Below are 18492 nucleotides of genomic sequence, written 5' to 3' on the forward strand. Positions count from 1 at the left end.
GATCAGATAATAAATAAACGTGGATTTATAAGGTCAAAGAATCCAACCTTGATTGCCCTTCGGGGCCCGTGGCGCAGTTGATAGAGACGTTGAATCTCTACAGTTCCAGATGAACATTGTCTGAAGATAGCGGTTTCAATCCCACCCAAAGCGTGCCAGAGGTTTACTTGGTCAAAAATGTGGTGAGACGACAACAACTACGGATGGCAGTGATGGCTGAGAATGCAGTTAGGAGATTCGAAGTTCCTATCCGTCGCGGTTACCACCTGACGAAGGCCGGAGGAATAGTTGGCCGAAACGTTGTGAATAAAACAAACCAATAAAAGATGAAAAACAACAACTCATAAAGATGAGACTAATAGTCCGAAATAAAAATAAATTAATACAAAAAATTCCAGTACAAAATATTTGAAAATGTTTCACGTGCACAGTTTTTCTGAAATAGAACTGCATCACACTGTGCACGTGAAACATTTTTAAATATTTTGTACTGGTATTTTTTGTTTCTTAATCTCATTCATCCAGAGGAAGTCTCGAAATAAAGACGAAACGTTGATGAACACATAATACGGTTTGTTCCTTTTTATTTCTTTATAACCCTTTATATAGCCTATTTGTTGTATTGCACACCCATTATCGTATTAGGATTTTAAGAATATCCATGGATACCATCCCGTAAGATATCCTTGAAAATATAATCATAATTTAAAAAAATTATATCCTTGAACACACATACACACACACGCACACACACACACACGCACACACACGTGTATATATAACCATTTGTTAAATTAAAAAATGGGGCACTATCAAATAGTGAATTATCTAATATATAAACGGCTATATGTCTGTCTGTCTGTTTCCATATTTTCAAACTCTATCTCCTCCGAAATTAAAAGTCGCAGAGCGGCGCTAGTGCCCTCAAATGATTGGATTTTTTACGAACCTTCCTTTTATGTGTTTTTAGTAAGTAAAAATTGTTTTTACGGGGTCAAAAACGGGTTAAAATTGAAAAATATCGTTAAACATTTTTGTCTTAGTTTATTTTAATTTTTAATTTTTGATCTGCTTAAGTGCGCGTCACGTTCGTACAGTGGTAACGTCACCAGCTTTGAATACTACAGTCTCGGTTTCCATCCTAACTGATGGCAGCTAAATACTTTTTTATTTTTGAAATCACGACTCAATAATAATATATACAAAATCTGGACAAATTAAAATATTATATTTAAGCGTATTCTACCGCCCCCCCCGCGCTAGTATTTATATGAAAAACATCGTAAACATCATTTACCAATGTCATCTAGTGATCAGAGCTGTCGAATATCATTTTTTTCATGGAATTACCACTTATCAAGGTCCGAATGCCACTCGAGGATAGGGATCAGTGAGTGTAATGTTGTTACCGCGGTAACACCGTATTAATAGTTAGTGGTAGAAACAGGGTAAAACTTGATTATTTGGGGGGGGCGGCTCAACATGAATTTCACTTTTTAGTTTAGATATATTGGACTTGAAGACAACCATATTGCAGTCAGCGAATAGCGTTCGACAAGTGAACAGTTCTAGGAAAAAAGCTTTGTTCATGAAATTTGTGTTTGGAGTAAGGCATAGACAGAAAATGGCGGGAACTGCTGATAGTCATTATAGCTAGAAAGGGTTTTTTTTGTGAAAGATTGCAGCTCGGACAAGGTCCAATCTCTCGCTGGGGATGTTTGCTGTATTTTCGCCAGGAATCAATTATTTTCTCATTTTAGTGGACGTGGGTTTCACCTTTGTTACCTTTGGAAGTTTACATGGTGGAAACGACGGATATAAATGCTGCCATTAAAACAACTTTTACGGAGACCGCTGTGGTGCGCAGTCAGACGGAACAATCGTACGTTGTTATTACGCTTACATCCTGTGAGGTTGTCCATCCTGGTGGTCTCTTGGGAGGAATATGAAAGCCATCTCTCTGCGGTCTATGCCGGCGAGAAAACTTGGTGTGAATAGCGCACCGGTTGAGTGGGTCATTATGGAGGAGTGAGATGAAAGACTAGAATTGCGAGGTGCTTAAGAACAATTGTGGAAGGCTGAGTCATTTATTTGATTAAACTGAACGACTAAAATAAAACACAGATAAGAAACTAATTCTGATTCGATGATAAGCAATCAATTTCATATTTAGTTAGGATGAATGACTTAAGCAATATTTGCTTTTGGAAGCATGACGTCACTAGTATTCAATGATCAGTTACAATATGTTGCGTTTCTGCTATAAATTATCCAAATGTGCAAAGCAGGCATGAAACAAAACGAATCTTCATATTCTTACACAGTCCATATATGCATAGAATATATATATATATATATATATATATATATATATATAAATTCCACAGCCAAACAACGTCGCAGCCCACAAGAGCCATGACAGTTAAAGAACCGGAAGTCCAAGACTCGAGTTTCGCCCTCATTTGGGCTTATCAGTTAGACACATCCGAACTCAGGATTCGAAACCCGAGCCTCTTGCATGCAAGGAAAGCACTCTACCAACTGAGCAAACGCCCTGCACACAAGAATTTTTATTAACCAACACAGATCAAGCAAACCGCTCCGAAATTCGACTGTGAAATGAACCTACTTCGTCTCAACAAAGGACGCCGTCATCCAACCAGCTAATAACCCGAAGCCGATATCTCACAAGTAGGAGTTTTAACTCGAAAGGACGATGCCATCCAGCAATACTAACCAAGCGAACAACTTATGATAGGATTTTCAGAATATTAGAGATTGTATATAATAAATTCCACAGCCAAACAACGTCGCAGCCCACAAGAGCAATGACAGTCAAAGAACCGGAAGTCCAAGACTCGAGTTTCGCTCTCATTTGATGTTAAAAATGATTGGTGTTAAAAATGGTTACTGATAAAATGATGGGTGTTAAAAATGATTGGTGTTAAAAATGATTGCTGTTAAAAATGGTTGTTGTTAAATTGGTTGGTGTTAAGAATGATTGGTGTTAAAAATGATTGACGTTAAAATGATTGCTGTTAAAAATTGTTGCTGTTAAAAATGATTGCTGTCAAAAATGATTGCTGTTAAAAATGATTGGTGTTAAAAATGATTTGTGTTGAAAATTATTGCTGTTAAAAATGATTGGTGTTGAAAATGGTTGATATTGAAAATGATTGGTGTTAAAAATGATTGGTGGAAAAATGATTGGTGTTAAAAATGATTGGTGTTAAAAATGATTATTGTTAAAAATGATTGGTGTTAAAAATGATTAGTGTTAAAAATGATTGCTGTTAAAAATGGTTGGTGTTAAAAATGATTGGTGTTAAAAATGATTGCAGTAAAAATTATTGGTGTTAAAAATGGTTGGTGTTAAAAATGATTGGTGTTAAAAATGATTGGTGTTAAAAATGGTTGGTGTTAAAAATGATTGGTGTTAAAAATGATTGCTGTTTAAAATGGTTGCTGTTAAAAATGGTTGGTGTTAAAATATGATTGCTGTTGAAAATGGTTGGTGTTAAAAAGGATTGGTGTAAAATATGATTACTGTTAAAAATGATTGGTGTTAAAAATGGTAACGGTATAATCAGGCAGGATTGGTACAATTCGCCGTCGAATGAACAAAAAAATTGGAGAAAGAAGGAGAAAATTTGAAACTGTAGCAGAGAAACTAGTGTCAGTATAGGAAAAACTAAGCATACACAACAATATATATTTTCCTATTATCTTTCCTCTTGTATGTTGAGCTTTTTATCATATCGATAAGTTTCCGTTTAAAGAAATCTTTATATACTTCTTTGATTCCCTTTATTTACGGCACTGATTCGTAGTCTGATAGATAAAGCTGCCAACTGTCAATGCGACGCTTGTAGGTTCGAACCACGTCTTGGAAAAGGTGTATGTCTAGCCGCACTGATGAGTTGTGATACAACGAAACAGTACTGCAAGTGGATGACAAATTAAAGACCCTCACTTTGGGTTGAGCACTTTGTAAATATATTTTCACCCGACGCGTATTTAAGCAATTAAACGAATCCCACTATTTATTTGTTTGTAAACAAATGATGGGTTGAGCACTTTCTGCAACGGGCGGGGTTGGATTTAATACACACGCGAGGAGAAATATTTACGGTACTGATTCGTGGTCTGATGGTTACAGCTGCAGAAAGGTGTATGCCTAGCTTGTGATACAACGAAACAGTTCTGTATGTGGATGACAAATATATATATATATATATATATATATATATATATATATATATATATATATATATATATATATATATATGTGTGTGTGTGTGTGCGTGTGTGTGTTATGAATGTGTATATATCTTAGTTTGGTGCAAAAATGTCATTTTTATCAGATATAAATACGTAAAACAAATGACATTATTTTTGCACTAACCTAATATATATATATATATATATATATATATATATATATATATATATATATATATATATATATATATATACTAGCAAAAGTACCCGTCGTTGACTGGGTTCAAAAAAAGCCTACAGTAAATGGACTCTGATTTATGAAAATATGATAGGTTATGAAAAGGAAGGGTTGTAAAGAGATAGCTTCGAATTTGGGGGTATCAAAACCAAAAAAAAAAAAAAAAAAATATGATGAAAGTAAAAATAAAATAGATAAACCCCATAATTTATTATACCATACCTATTCGCACTGAAACACTTATCACAATATTCTGTGGATCTATATTAAAAAACCTTGTTAAACTTTGTGACATATTTCCATTCTATGGAGGTCAGATGCGAACGAACACCCCATAATTTTATTATACCATATTTCCTCAAACTGAAACATAATTATCAAAGTATACTTACGCAGATAGATATGAAAAGTCTTTATTATTATTATTTTTTCTTTTAATTTTTTAATTTTTTTATTTCCATACTTTGTGGACCAGGCGCGTAGGCAGATCCCACAAGTTTAATGAATCATCATTATGCCAGATCACACATACCTATTCCTGTGTCTCGATACATCTTCTATCATTATATGTGATCAGTTTTCTATAATAGTCAACCATATAGGAGCCTATTCGTGAGCAGACACACACACAGACGTTCAGCTTTATATATATATATATATATATATATATATATATAAAGATTATATATATATATATATATATATATATATTAAAGCAAACATTGTTAAATACAACAAAAATCATCTGATTAATAATACCTATTTATTTATTTTTCGAATGAGTTTTTGTGTTAAAATAAGATGATGAATGTTGAGCATGCAGAATATTTTCAATTCGCCGTCGAATGAACAAAAAATTGGAGAAAGAAGAAGAACATTCTAAACTGTAGCAGAGAAACTAGTGTCAGACATAATAACACCGTTTCTCCCATAACATAAGAACGTTTTTTTTTGTTCCAGAAAAGACTCTGACAATTTTAAATTCTGTGATGCCAGAATCTGTGTTACGGGTCAAAGTAGCACGACAGCAAACATTTTGAATCTTGAAATGTTTTTTTTCTTAGTCTCGAATGTGATATTAATTATTGTAATTATCATTTATTATAATTATTAATTATTATAATTATCATTTATTATAATTATCATTTATTATAATTATCAATTATTATAATTATTAATTATGCATCGTTGGGCATTTTTATGTAAATAGGTTCGAATATTTTTAATAAAAAATGATTTGTAATATTTTGTTATTATAAACTAGGACCTGTTTCGTTTTTTTACAAGGAGGTCACCGCTTATCAAGGCCCGGAAGCCACTCAGGGATAAGGGTTATTGCATGTACAGTACGTTGTACGTTAGTGTTGAGATTTCATAAAGTGTCTACTTAAGGGGGCGGTTCATCAGGAATTTGTTTACGTTGGATTTGAAGACATCCAAGTTGTAGTCAGGTGGGAAACAGGCAGACGGAACAGAGTTCCACTGGCGTGCTGTTCTAAGAAAGAGGCTTTGTTCATGGAATCTACGTTTTGATTTAGGCACAGATAGAGAGTGGGGAAATTTTTTGACAGTTGCTTCAGCTAGACGGGTGTTTTTCGTAAAAGATTGGCGAGGGGGTGACCAGAGATTGGAGCTCAGACGCAACGGTAAAACAAAGACAGTCTCGCAACGTCTCTTCTGTTGGAGAGAGGTTGCAGGGAAGAGAAAAGGGCATCCCCACTAAGCCACAAAGTCTATTTTGTACTTTGTCAAGGCAGGATAGGCTGTTTTTAGCAGCTCCTGCCCAGATATGGCAGCAGTACTCCATCCTTGGCCGTATTTTGCTTTTATACAGATAGAGAATTTCATCAGTAGTGAGATATATTCTGGCGAAGTAGAAGGAACCCACCATCTTTCCAGCGACCTTGGCAACAGACTTGATGTACGTGTTCCATTTCAGATCAGGAGTAAAGGTCAAGCCCAGAAGCTTGTCAAAACATTGAGCTTCTGCTAGACGAGAGCAAATTGGAGTTATGTTTTTGTCAAATGTTTGAAAAAATTACATAAAAATATTTTTACGCAACTTATGTTTATGATATTCTAATTCTTGTACATACTAATGAACAACGTCAGCTTTTTCCAAATAATTGTTCTTGAATTTAAACGTAAAGAATAAAATTATATTCTTTGAGATTCTCATTGACACATCTAATACTCTGTTTGGTATTTCTGTTTATAAAAAAAACCCAAAACAACCAACTTAAATTCTAGGCACTTGTTCAATTTTTCAGTCTGTTTTCATTCCGTAAGACGCTGCATGATTTTTTTTTAAATATTAAAGGTTACTGAATCAATAATACATTATTATGATTTGTAATATTTATAAATACATTACACACACACACACACACACACACACACACACACACACACATATATATATATATATATATATATATATATATATATATATATATATATATATAACGTTGATGAACACATAACTTATGTGTTCCTATTTACAATGCCTCCCCACGGGACAGAGTTAGACACCAGGGTCGTTTTTTAATGTGGAGAAAAGGAACAAAAATAAAAATTGTCTCAGTCGTGAAAGATTTCTCCTCCACTGACAGAGAACAAGAAATTTAAGTGCAGCATCTGAAGAACAGATGGTATTTATTTGCTCCCCCACCGAGCAAATTAGGCACAAGGCCAATTTTTAATGTGAGGAGTGAAGGGAGGGGGAAGGGAAAAAGGGGACCAGCTCCCGAGAGGTGGGAAATGGGAGCTGGTTAATGGTCAGGCATGTAGGGTTGCCCCCACATCTGATCTTTGCTAGTCATAGCTAGTCATAGCTTGCAGCATCTGCCGGAGCAGATACTACACTTTGATCTTGTATCGAAGGCCAAGTATGTGTTCATCAACGTTATATATATATATATATATATATATATATATATATATATATATATGTGTGTGTGTGTGTGTGTGTGTGTGTGTGTATGACGGGAATAATGGAAATAGTATTCCGACGAAATAGAAAAAAAGGAACACACTAAGTTATGTGTTCATCAACGTTTCGTTTTTATTTCGAGACATCCTCTGGATGAATGAAATTAAGGAAGTAAGACACTAGTACAAATATGTGAAAAGTATTTTTGATGTAATGAAATGACTCTGTTCCATTGCAGAAACAGAAAAAGTCGTTGAAAATGTCTTTACATAAAGCCTAAATTAAAATTTATCTGTGACCCCCCAAGTAACCTTAAAACACCTTCTTTGTCCCCCCCTCCAGAATATAGCTTTCCCATGCACAAAGAACCATATAATCTCCTTTTTTTTGTACAAATTTAGCATTAATGTTAGTAAAATTGGGTCATTTTAACTTGATATTCTTTTAATTACAGAATTTCGCAGTTACTTCCCATGACCAATTACTCCGAAATAAGCGGACACACCAAAACATTTGAAAAACTATCCTCCCAATAAATCAACCGACCAAACCTTTAAGATCCATCGCCACTCTTAAACCCTGGCCTTTAGCACATCTCCCACCATTCCTCCCCCATCCCTTTGTTCCTCCTCTTTATTTAGCAACTGATATTTTAATTGATATTATTTTAATTGGAATTCATTATTGAGATGAGTATTATTTATATTAATTTTTTTATTGCGGACTATTATTTTCAGCTTTATTAGTTGTTTCACGACGTTTCGACCAACTATTCCTCTGGCTTTCGAGACCCGTGGCGCAGTTGATAGAGACGTTGAATCTCTACGGTTCCATATGAGCATTGTCTGAAGATAGCAGTTTCAATCCCACCCAAAGCGTGCCAGAGGCTTATTTAGTCAAAACGTGGCGAGACGACAACAACTACGGATGGCAGTGATGGCTGAGAATGCAGTTAGGAGATTCGAAGTTCCTATCCGTTGCGGTTACCACCTGACGAAGGCCAGAGGAATAGTTGGCCGAAACGTCGTGAAACAACAACTAATAAAGATGAGAATAATACTCCGCAATAAATAAATTAATATGATATTTTTATATTTTGTGTCCGTTAAACAACGATCTTCAACAAGCTAACTCTTATTTATTTCAACTTTATACAGCAAAAGTTCAAAATAGACTTCATAGCCTCGTAGGGGATGTCCTTTTCTCTTAAACCTCTTTCTCACAGAAGAGATATTGCGAGTCTGTCTTTGTTTTATCGTTATTTTCATGGCAAGCGCTCGACTGAGCTTCAATCTATGGTTCCCTCCCTCGCCAAACTTTCACAAGAAATACTCGTCTAGCTTAAAACACTATCAATAATTCCCCCCACTCTTTATCTGTACCTAAACCTAAACATAGATTCCATGAACAAAGCTTCTTTCTTAGAACTGTACGCTCGTGGAACTGTCTTCCGTTTTCCTGCTTTCCAGCTGACTACAATATGGTTGTCTTCAAGTCCAACGTAAACAAGTTCTTGATGAGCCGTTCCACTTAAGTTAACAAATTTACCGAATTTCCATTACTAACGATTACTATAATGTCCAATTGACTACTGTACACTCTTTAAACCTTATCCTCGAGTGGCCTCTGGGTCTTGATAAATGATGATGCGTATGTAAAAAAAAAAACAAAACAAAAAAAGCAAACAAACAAACAAAAAATCTTCCGAACGATGTCAAAATTATGATCCTTCATTTTGGTATCCATTCATCTATACGCAAATATTATTCCTGGACGTAATTAAAACTTTATTTTTTTTTTTGATCCATAGCTCGAACTCAGGACTACTTAAATCTCATCCACCACAGACCAACGTATTTATCGCTGCAGACGTTCAGAAATTTGAAGTCACAAGACTACATCCCGAATTTAATTGCAAATTCAAACTATCTTCTGTCGAAAAAAGGAGTGGTCACATCCATAAATTATATTCCTGTTCCGGGTTTACTATTTTAAAAAGATTTCAAAATTCCATCACCAACGGCTGTCCGCTACTCTGAATCACCGTTTGAATTAGATTGAAACTGAAATTCTCACAGTGAAGTTTCTATTTATTAACAATATAAAAAAGGTATTTCGATGACTACTTTACACTCAACTTGGTCCAAAGGATTCTGGAGAATATATATCTACTCTTTTGTTACTTAAGAACTTTTTCTCATTGTAATTTTTTTCTCATTCTCATATACTTCAGTTTACTTAACTTGGCTTTTTTTATACTTATTTTTTATATTTATTTTTATAAATTTTTTTTATATTTATTTTCATATTTTTATATTGATTTTTTATACATATTTTTATATTGATTTTTATACATATTTTTATATTTATTTTTTATACTTATTTTTTATATTAATTTTTATATTTTTATATTGATTTTTATGCTTATTTTTTATACTTGTTTTTTATGTTTATTTTTTTATATTTTTTATATTTATTTTTTATACTTATTTTTATACTTATTTTTTATATTTATTTTTTATACTTATTTCTTATATTTAGCGACAGCTAAGAGGGAATTTACGGAAACCACGAAAAAACGCATCGAAGCACAAAAACTAGGAACTCGTGACTTCTGGAAAATCTACAACAGTGTAGTAAATAATGGGCAATCAACAATTCCTCCACTAACCAACAATCACGAGGTTCTTTGCTCAGCAACCGAGAAGGCTAACATGCTTGCCAGTCGGTTTGCTTCAAACTCCACACTGGACCCTCTAAACCACCCCCTACCTCAATTTCCTATGCGGACAGACGCCACGCTAGACGACCTGAAAATCACCCCTGCTCAGGTGCATGCTATCATAAAAAACCTTGACACTTCCAAAGCATGTGGACCCGACCTCATCCCAGCTGTGCTATTAAAAAAGTGCTCAGCCGAAGTAGCTCCAGTTCTCTCCAAACTCTACAACAAATGCCTTAATGAATCTTGCTTTCCGAGCTGTTGGAAAACTGCTTCTGTAGTACCAGTATTCAAGAATTCTGGCGAAAGAACTGACCCATTAAATTATCGCCCTATTAGCCTCCTCCCACTTTTTGCCAAAATATTTGAGACCTTAATTAACCATGCTCTAGTCCAGCACCTTACAGATGCTAAACTTCTGACCGACCGTCAATATGGATTTAGACAAGCCCGTTCCACGGCAGACATCCTCACTGTAATCTCTGAACGCATATACCATTCACTGGACAAAGCGGGAGAGGGAAGAGCGGTAGCTCTAGATATATCTAAGGCTTTTGACAGGGTATGGCATGAGGGTCTCCTCAGGAAGATTAGATCTTACGGTATCACTGGTAGAATACTTAACGTAATTAAATCCTTCTTAGATAAGAGAAAAATCCAGGTTGTCCTCGACGGTCGTACATCTAAACAATATGATATAAATGCGGGAGTGCCCCAAGGATCTATCCTGGGACCTCTGCTGTTCCTGATATTCATAAATGACCTCCCCGACAAGATTGCCTCTGAGATGGGGATATATGCTGATGACACCACACTCTATAGCAGGCACGACAGGAAAACAAACGAACATATATCTAAAGTAATGGCAGAAACACTAGAGGATGACCTCCAATCAGTAGTGGAATGGGGACAAAAATGGATGGTAACGTTCAATGCCACCAAGACAAAACTGGTTTCATTCAATAATTACAAGAAACCTTCTCTACCACCTATAGCAATGGCCAACGACTCTTTATCTGAGAGTACGTCTCTCAAGCTCCTTGGCCTAACGTTCACTGGAAACATGAGTTGGAACAGTTACATCGAGGGCATTGCCAGGGCCGCTGCAAGGAAGGTGGGCTCTCTCTACCGTGCTAGAAAACTTTTAACACCCGAAAGTATCCTGTACCTCTATAAGGCCTCTATTCGCCCATGTATGGAGTATTGCTGTCATATTTGGGCCGGTGCATCGGCTACTAGTCTCTCGCTCCTTGACAGGGTTCAAAAGAGAGTCGCAAATCTGATAGGCCCTAAACTGGCATCAAAACTTCAGCCTCTGTCCCATCGTCGAAACGTTGCGTCCCTCTGCCTGTTCTACAAGTACTATAATGGTGGATGCTCTGAAGAACTGCAAGCACTTGTGCCCCCACGACGTGAACACCCTCAACAGACCCGACAAGCTGCAAAATCCCACCCCCACACTGTAGAGATCCCTAGATGTAAAAGATCCTTCTACTCCAGTAGTTTCTTCCCCAGAACTGCTAGACTTTGGAATTCCATTCCGGGTCACTGCTTCCCCAACTGTACTGACATGCATAAGTTCAAGTGCAACGTGAACCAACATCTCGCTGCCCTAATCCCTACATAGTACCCCAGTAGATGTTTCCCCTGATAGTAGCCCCCTACACCAAAGTGGCAATGTGCCTTGTTTGGGGTGAAAATGTAATAAAAAAAAAATTATTTTTTTATATTTTTTATATTTATTTTATATTTATTTTTATATTTATTGTTTATACTTGTTTTTTATATTTATTTTTTTATATTTTTTATATTTATTTTTTATACTTATTTTTTATACTTATTTTTTATACTTATTTTTTATACTTATTTCTTATATTTATTTATTTATATTTTTTATACTTATTTTTTATACTTATTTTTTATACTTATTTTTTATACTTATTTTTTATACTTATTTCTTATATTTATTTATTTATATTTTTTATACTTATTTTTTATACTTATTTTTTATACTTATTTCTTATATTTATTTTTTATATATTTTTTATATTTATTTTATATTTATTTTTATATTTTAATATTGATTTTTATGCTTGTTTTTTATATTTATTTTTTATATTTTTATATTTATTTTTTATACTTATTTTTTATACTTATTTTTCATACTGACTTTTTATACTTATTTTTGTACTTATTTTTATATTTATTTTGATACTTTTTATATTTATTTTGATACTTTTTTATATTTATTTTTTATATTTTTTATATTTACTTTTTATATTTATTTTTTTATATTTATTTTATATTTATTGTTTATACTTATTTTTTATATTTATTTTTATATTTATTTTTTATATTTTTTATATTTATTTTTTATAATTATTTTTTATAGTTATTTTTTTATATTTATTTTTATATCTATTTTTATACTTATTTTTACTCGTTTATATTTAATAATTTTGTACTTCTTATACCTTTATTAGTTCTTTATACTTTTATACTCCTTTATACTTTTGATCCCATTTTCCTTTATATCTTTTATCTCCTTATTCTACCATTTGTTTTTCCTCTATCTCATTCATATACACTTGTGCCCGATATTATTCATACCCCGCCTTGAAAATTGAGTTTATTAGGTGTAACTTTGTAAGAATTTATTGTTTACGTCCATATTGATACATATTTTTAATAAACCTCTTCTGATCATTTTCGTCAATTTAAAATCCCGGGATACTTGTAATAAAAGAAATATACAGCTATTTATAAAATCTGCAATGTTCAAAAATAATCATACCCCCTTATTTTTTCAGTATTAATCGAGTTTCTGACTGTTTGTTTCCTGTTTGATTCTTATTTTGAATGCTTTTATACAACCTTTGATTAATTTCATTTCGTTTTTTGCATTTTTCAGAAATTAAAATGATATCAACTGAAAACCAATAAAAGAATACAAATTATTAGAATGGGGAAGAAAAAAGAGCTTAGTAATGATCTTAGGACTAAAATTGTTAATTCACATGAGGATGGTTTAGTTTACAAGTCAATTTCCAAGAAATTTGAGGTCCCTACAGCAACAGTACAGAGCATCATCAAAAAATTCCAGAGCCACCACACAACAAACAACTTGATTGGTAGAGGAAGGAAAAGGAAACTGTCTGCTAGAGCCACCAGGAATATTGTAAGAAGTGTTAATGCAAATCCAACCACCACTACTAAGGATATTTTAGAAAATCTGGAGTCTTCTGGCATAAAATATCAAGGCAAACATTGCAAAGGACTCAGAATGAAAATGGTCTGAAAGGAAGGAGACCAAGAAGGACTCCATTGCACACCGGAAAACACCTTGCTGCACGTCTAAAGTTTGCTAGGACCCATGTGAATTCTCCAGAGTCCGTTTTCTCAAGTATTTTGTGGACTGACGAAACAAAAATTAAATTGTTTGGCCATATGGATGCTTCTTACGTTTGGAGGAAGAAAGGAGAAGCTTACAACCCAAAGAACACCATACCCACGGTGAAACATGGTGGTGGTAGCCTAATGTTTTGGGGCTCCTTTTCGGCTAGTGGTCCAGGTAGTTTGGTCAAGATAGATGGAACCATGAAGAAGGAGCAATATTTGGAGATACTCCAGAAAAACATTAGACAGGATGCGGAGAAGCTCCATTTAGGATCAAACTGGGTCCTTCAACAGGATAATGATCCAAAACATACTGCCAAAATAGTCAAGAAATGGTTTGAGGATAATCAAATTAATGTTTTGGAATGGCCTAGCCAGAGTCCCGACCTGAACCCTATCGAAAACCTCTGGCACATATTGAAAACTGAGGTTAAAAAGCGGAAACCTAGAAATTTGAGGGATTTGGAGAACTACTGCATTGAAGAATGGTCAAAAATCAGTGTTGATGCTTGTAAAAACTTTGTTGATAAATATCCAAAACGGTTACAGGCAGTTATTAAGAATAAAGGGCATGCTATTGACTATTAGTAAGAGAGGTATGAATAATTTTGAACTAGTGCCATTATTGTTTTTCTTTGTATAATGTTTCAAACTTGCATAACTTATTTATTTGTTGAGTTTAAATTAAATACTTATGCTTGATTTATTGTTTGAAATCCCTTTAATATTGTCTACCTTCTGGTTTGAGCAATATTCTTATAGAAATCTCAAAGATCAACGGGGTATGAATAATATCGGGCACAAGTGTATATTTTTTATATTTTACCCTTTACCATTTATATTTTTATTTTTATTCTTTTATTATATTAATTATTTCTATAATACTTTATACTTCATTTAAATACTACGTTGTAATTCTGATACCTCTTCTAATATACACCAACCAAGCATAAATCCCCGATTTTAAGTAAACCCCTTCCATAATTATAATCCATAAATACATATGATTAAATAAACATCCTCTTTGAATCACTTCGCCTATATTCTTTCCGAGAGTATGGATGCCCATAAGCACACATATATTGAAGCCACCATTACATATATGGTATACACCTACTTTTATTTGATACTAAAACATATATTCCTCTTATATCATAGAGATCACTTTAGTTCTCCCATTCCCTTCCTCTCCAAAGTTTCTATATTTTACCGTTCTCCTATCATTATTTTGCTCCTCATGTAGTTATCGCTTGACGTCACATCTCTATTATGCTACCTAGCACCTTCTTTCTCCTTCTGATGAGAAGAATTAGGCTTCGAAATACCATGGTATAAAGAGTTTTGTTTATCCTACACCCTTAATTATTGAATAAACGAATAAATCTATATATAGTAGTATATATTTCTATAGTGTCGTTTTCATATTTTATTGTTACGTCTCCCTATCTTCATCTCTCTCTCTCTCCCTCTCTCTCTCTCTCTCTCTCTCTCTCTCTCTCTCTATATATATATATATATATATATATATATATATATATATATATATATATATCACATTTGAATCTAGATAAGACACCTGCACGATTTTACCGTATAAAAAATCGTCGGATTCAATATCATTACTAATACAACATAAATGTTTAAATACACTATTTATCTGATACTTAAATGTTTCGGTTTCGATTCTAGTTGATGGCTCCGATGTCTTATTTCTATTTAAAACTTTTGAAATCACTACTAAATATTGCGTACAATATAATGATCAATAGAAAATTGACTCTATAATAAAAAATAAGAAATCTGCATGAATTAAAATATTATATTGAAGCGTATTTCACGACTGGGCAACGCCGGACAGCATGCTAGTGTTTATTTAAATCAGACAAGAACAACCACGGAGTAATAGAGGCAGAGGCAGATAGACAGACAGACGATTAACCACACCGTGCACAGTAATCCCCCCCCCCATTAGAGAAAACAACCAGATACGCACACCTTTCTTTCTCGAAATCTCGGCAGCTAAGAAATGAAAAAAGCCCGGACTGAAAATTACGTAGTATTATCAACTTCCGGTAGAAGATGACTTCTGATCTTTAAACATTTCCACTCAAACACTGTTCTCATTAAGTTAAGTCATGTCTTAAGGGCTTTGGCACGCGCGAAAAAAAAAAATAGTTCACAACAATCGCTGGTGATCAGTCCCTTCGTTGGAAAAACATAGAATGTGAAAACATTTGCAGAATCAACTCAGATCGTTTAAAAACGTCACTGCGACTCTTTAGTTGTATATAAGTGAATTGTTCTACTAGACCTTCCCGTATTTCTACGAAACGGTCACTTTATACGAATATTTTAAGATATGCAAAAAGCAAACAAACAACAAACAAAAAATACCAAAAACAAAAACAAAACAAAACAAAAAACAAACAAACAAACAAAAAAAAATCCGGGGCATATATGTTCCACATTCATCAGCATAAAAAACGGTCATAAAGCTGCACAATAATTCTCTCTCACAAGAGTCACAAAAGTCACAAGAGTCACAAAAGTCACAAGAGTCACAAAAGTCACAAGAATCACAAGAGTCACAAGAGTCATAAAAATCACAAATGTCACAAGAGTCACAAGAGTCAGAAAAGTCAGAAAAGTCACAAAAGTCACAAGAGTCACAAGAGTCACAAAAGTCACGAGAGTCATAAGAGTCACAAAAGTCACAAGAGTCACAAAAGCCACAAAAGTCACAAGAGTCACAAAAATCACAAATGTCACAAGAGTCACAAGAGTCACAAAAGTCACAAAAGTCACAAGAGTCACAAGAGTCACAAAAGTCACAAGAGTCACAAAAGTCACAAGAGTCACAAAAGTCACAAGAGTCACAAAAGTCCCAAAAGTCACAAGAGTCACAAGAGTCACAAAAGTCACAAGAGTCACAAAAGTCACAGGAGTCACAAGAGTCACAAAAGTCACAAGAGTCACAAAAGTCACAAGAGTCACAAAAGCCACAAAAGTCACAAGAGTCACAAAAATCACAAATGTCACAAGAGTCACAAGAGTCACAAAAGTCACAAAAGTAACAAAAGTCACAAGAGTCACAAAAGTCACAAGAGTCACAAAAGTCCCAAAAGTCACAAGAGTCACAAGAGTCACAAAAGTCACAAGAGTCACAAAAGTCACAAGAGTCACAAGAGTCACAAAAGTCACAAATGTCACAAGAGTCATAAAAATCACAAATGTCACAAGAGTCACAAAAGTCACAAGAGTCACAAGAGTCACAAAAGTCACAAATGTCACAAGAGTCATAAAAGTCACAAATGTCACAAGAGTCACAAAAGTCACAAGAGTCACAAAAGTCCCAAAAGTCACAAAAGTCACAAGAGTCACAAAAGTCACAAGAGTCACAAAAGTCCCAAAAGTCACAAGAGTCACAAGAGTCACAAAAGTCACAAGAGTCACAAAAGTCACAAGAGTCATAAGAGTCACAAAAGTCACAAGAGTCACAAAAGTCACAAGAGTCACAAAAGCCACAAAAGTCACAAGAGTCACAAAAATCACAAATTTCACAAGAGTCACAAGAGTCACAAAAGTCACAAAAGTAACAAAAGTCACAAGAGTCACAAAAGTCACAAGAGTCACAAAAGTCCCAAAAGTCACAAGAGTCACAAGAGTCACAAAAGTCACAAGAGTCACAAAAGTCACAAGAGTCACAAGAGTCACAAAAGTCACAAATGTCACAAGAGTCATAAAAGTCACAAATGTCACAAGAGTCACAAAAGTCACAAGAGTCACAAGAGTCACAAAAGTCACAAATGTCACAAGAGTCATAAAAGTCACAAATGTCACAAGAGTCACAAAAGTCACAAGAGTCACAAAAGTCCCAAAAGTCACAAAAGTCACAAGAGTCACAAAAGTCACAAGAGTCACAAAAGTCCCAAAAGTCACAAGAGTCACAAGAGTCACAAAAGTCACAAGAGTCACAAAAGTCACAAGAGTCATAAGAGTCACAAAAGTCACAAGAGTCACAAAAGTCACAAGAGTCACAAAAGCCACAAAAGTCACAAGAGTCACAAAAATCACAAATGTCACAAGAGTCACAAGAGTCACAAAAGTCACAAAAGTAACAAAAGTCACAAGAGTCACAAAAGTCACAAGAGTCACAAAAGTCCCAAAAGTCACAAGAGTCACAAGAGTCACAAAAGTCACAAGAGTCACAAAAGTCACAAGAGTCACAAGAGTCACAAAAGTCACAAATGTCACAAGAGTCATAAAAGTCACAAATGTCACAAGAGTCACAAGAGTCACAAAAGTCACAAGAGTCACAAGAGTCACAAAAGTCACAAATGTCACAAGAGTCATAAAAGTCACAAATGTCACAAGAGTCACAAAAGTCACAAGAGTCACAAAAGTCCCAAAAGTCACAAAAGTCACAAGAGTCACAAAAGTCACAAGAGTCACAAAAGTCACAAGAGTCATAAGAGTCACAAAAGTCACAAGAGTCACAAAAGTCACAAGAGTCACAAGAGTCACAAAGGTCACAATTTCGCTTTGTGCAAAAACCAAGCTATACACTTTTGTCTCATCCACCGTATTTGCGTGAACTCTTGCCCGCCAACTCTCAAGCATCTCACCAGTTTATCTAGATTATGATTTCGGTCGAGTTTGTTTATTTATGCACGGCCCCGCGTCTGCATCTCTTAAGCAATCGTCTCCAAACTTAATAAAAGATGTCAGTCATGGCCTAAATTAAAAGTGATTTAAATTTGTAATGTATACTTCAAAAGTCAATATCAACATATTTTTCGCGATAACTTCAATTTTATAGCTTGGATAAACTCGCGTCTTGGTCAATCTTATAGCCAATGATGTCCTACATTTTACATGACATTAAACGGATTTTTCATACTTACTTTGAAATTTCAGTTTCCGATTGTATGACCTTGAACTTTGACATTGACCTTGAAAAGTTTGATCACAGCCGAAATTTTG

This window comes from Euprymna scolopes, chromosome 33 (assembly GCF_053919585.1).
Source record: "Euprymna scolopes isolate OS-2025 chromosome 33, ASM5391958v1, whole genome shotgun sequence".
Classification (NCBI taxonomy): Eukaryota; Metazoa; Mollusca; class Cephalopoda; order Sepiida; family Sepiolidae; genus Euprymna; species Euprymna scolopes.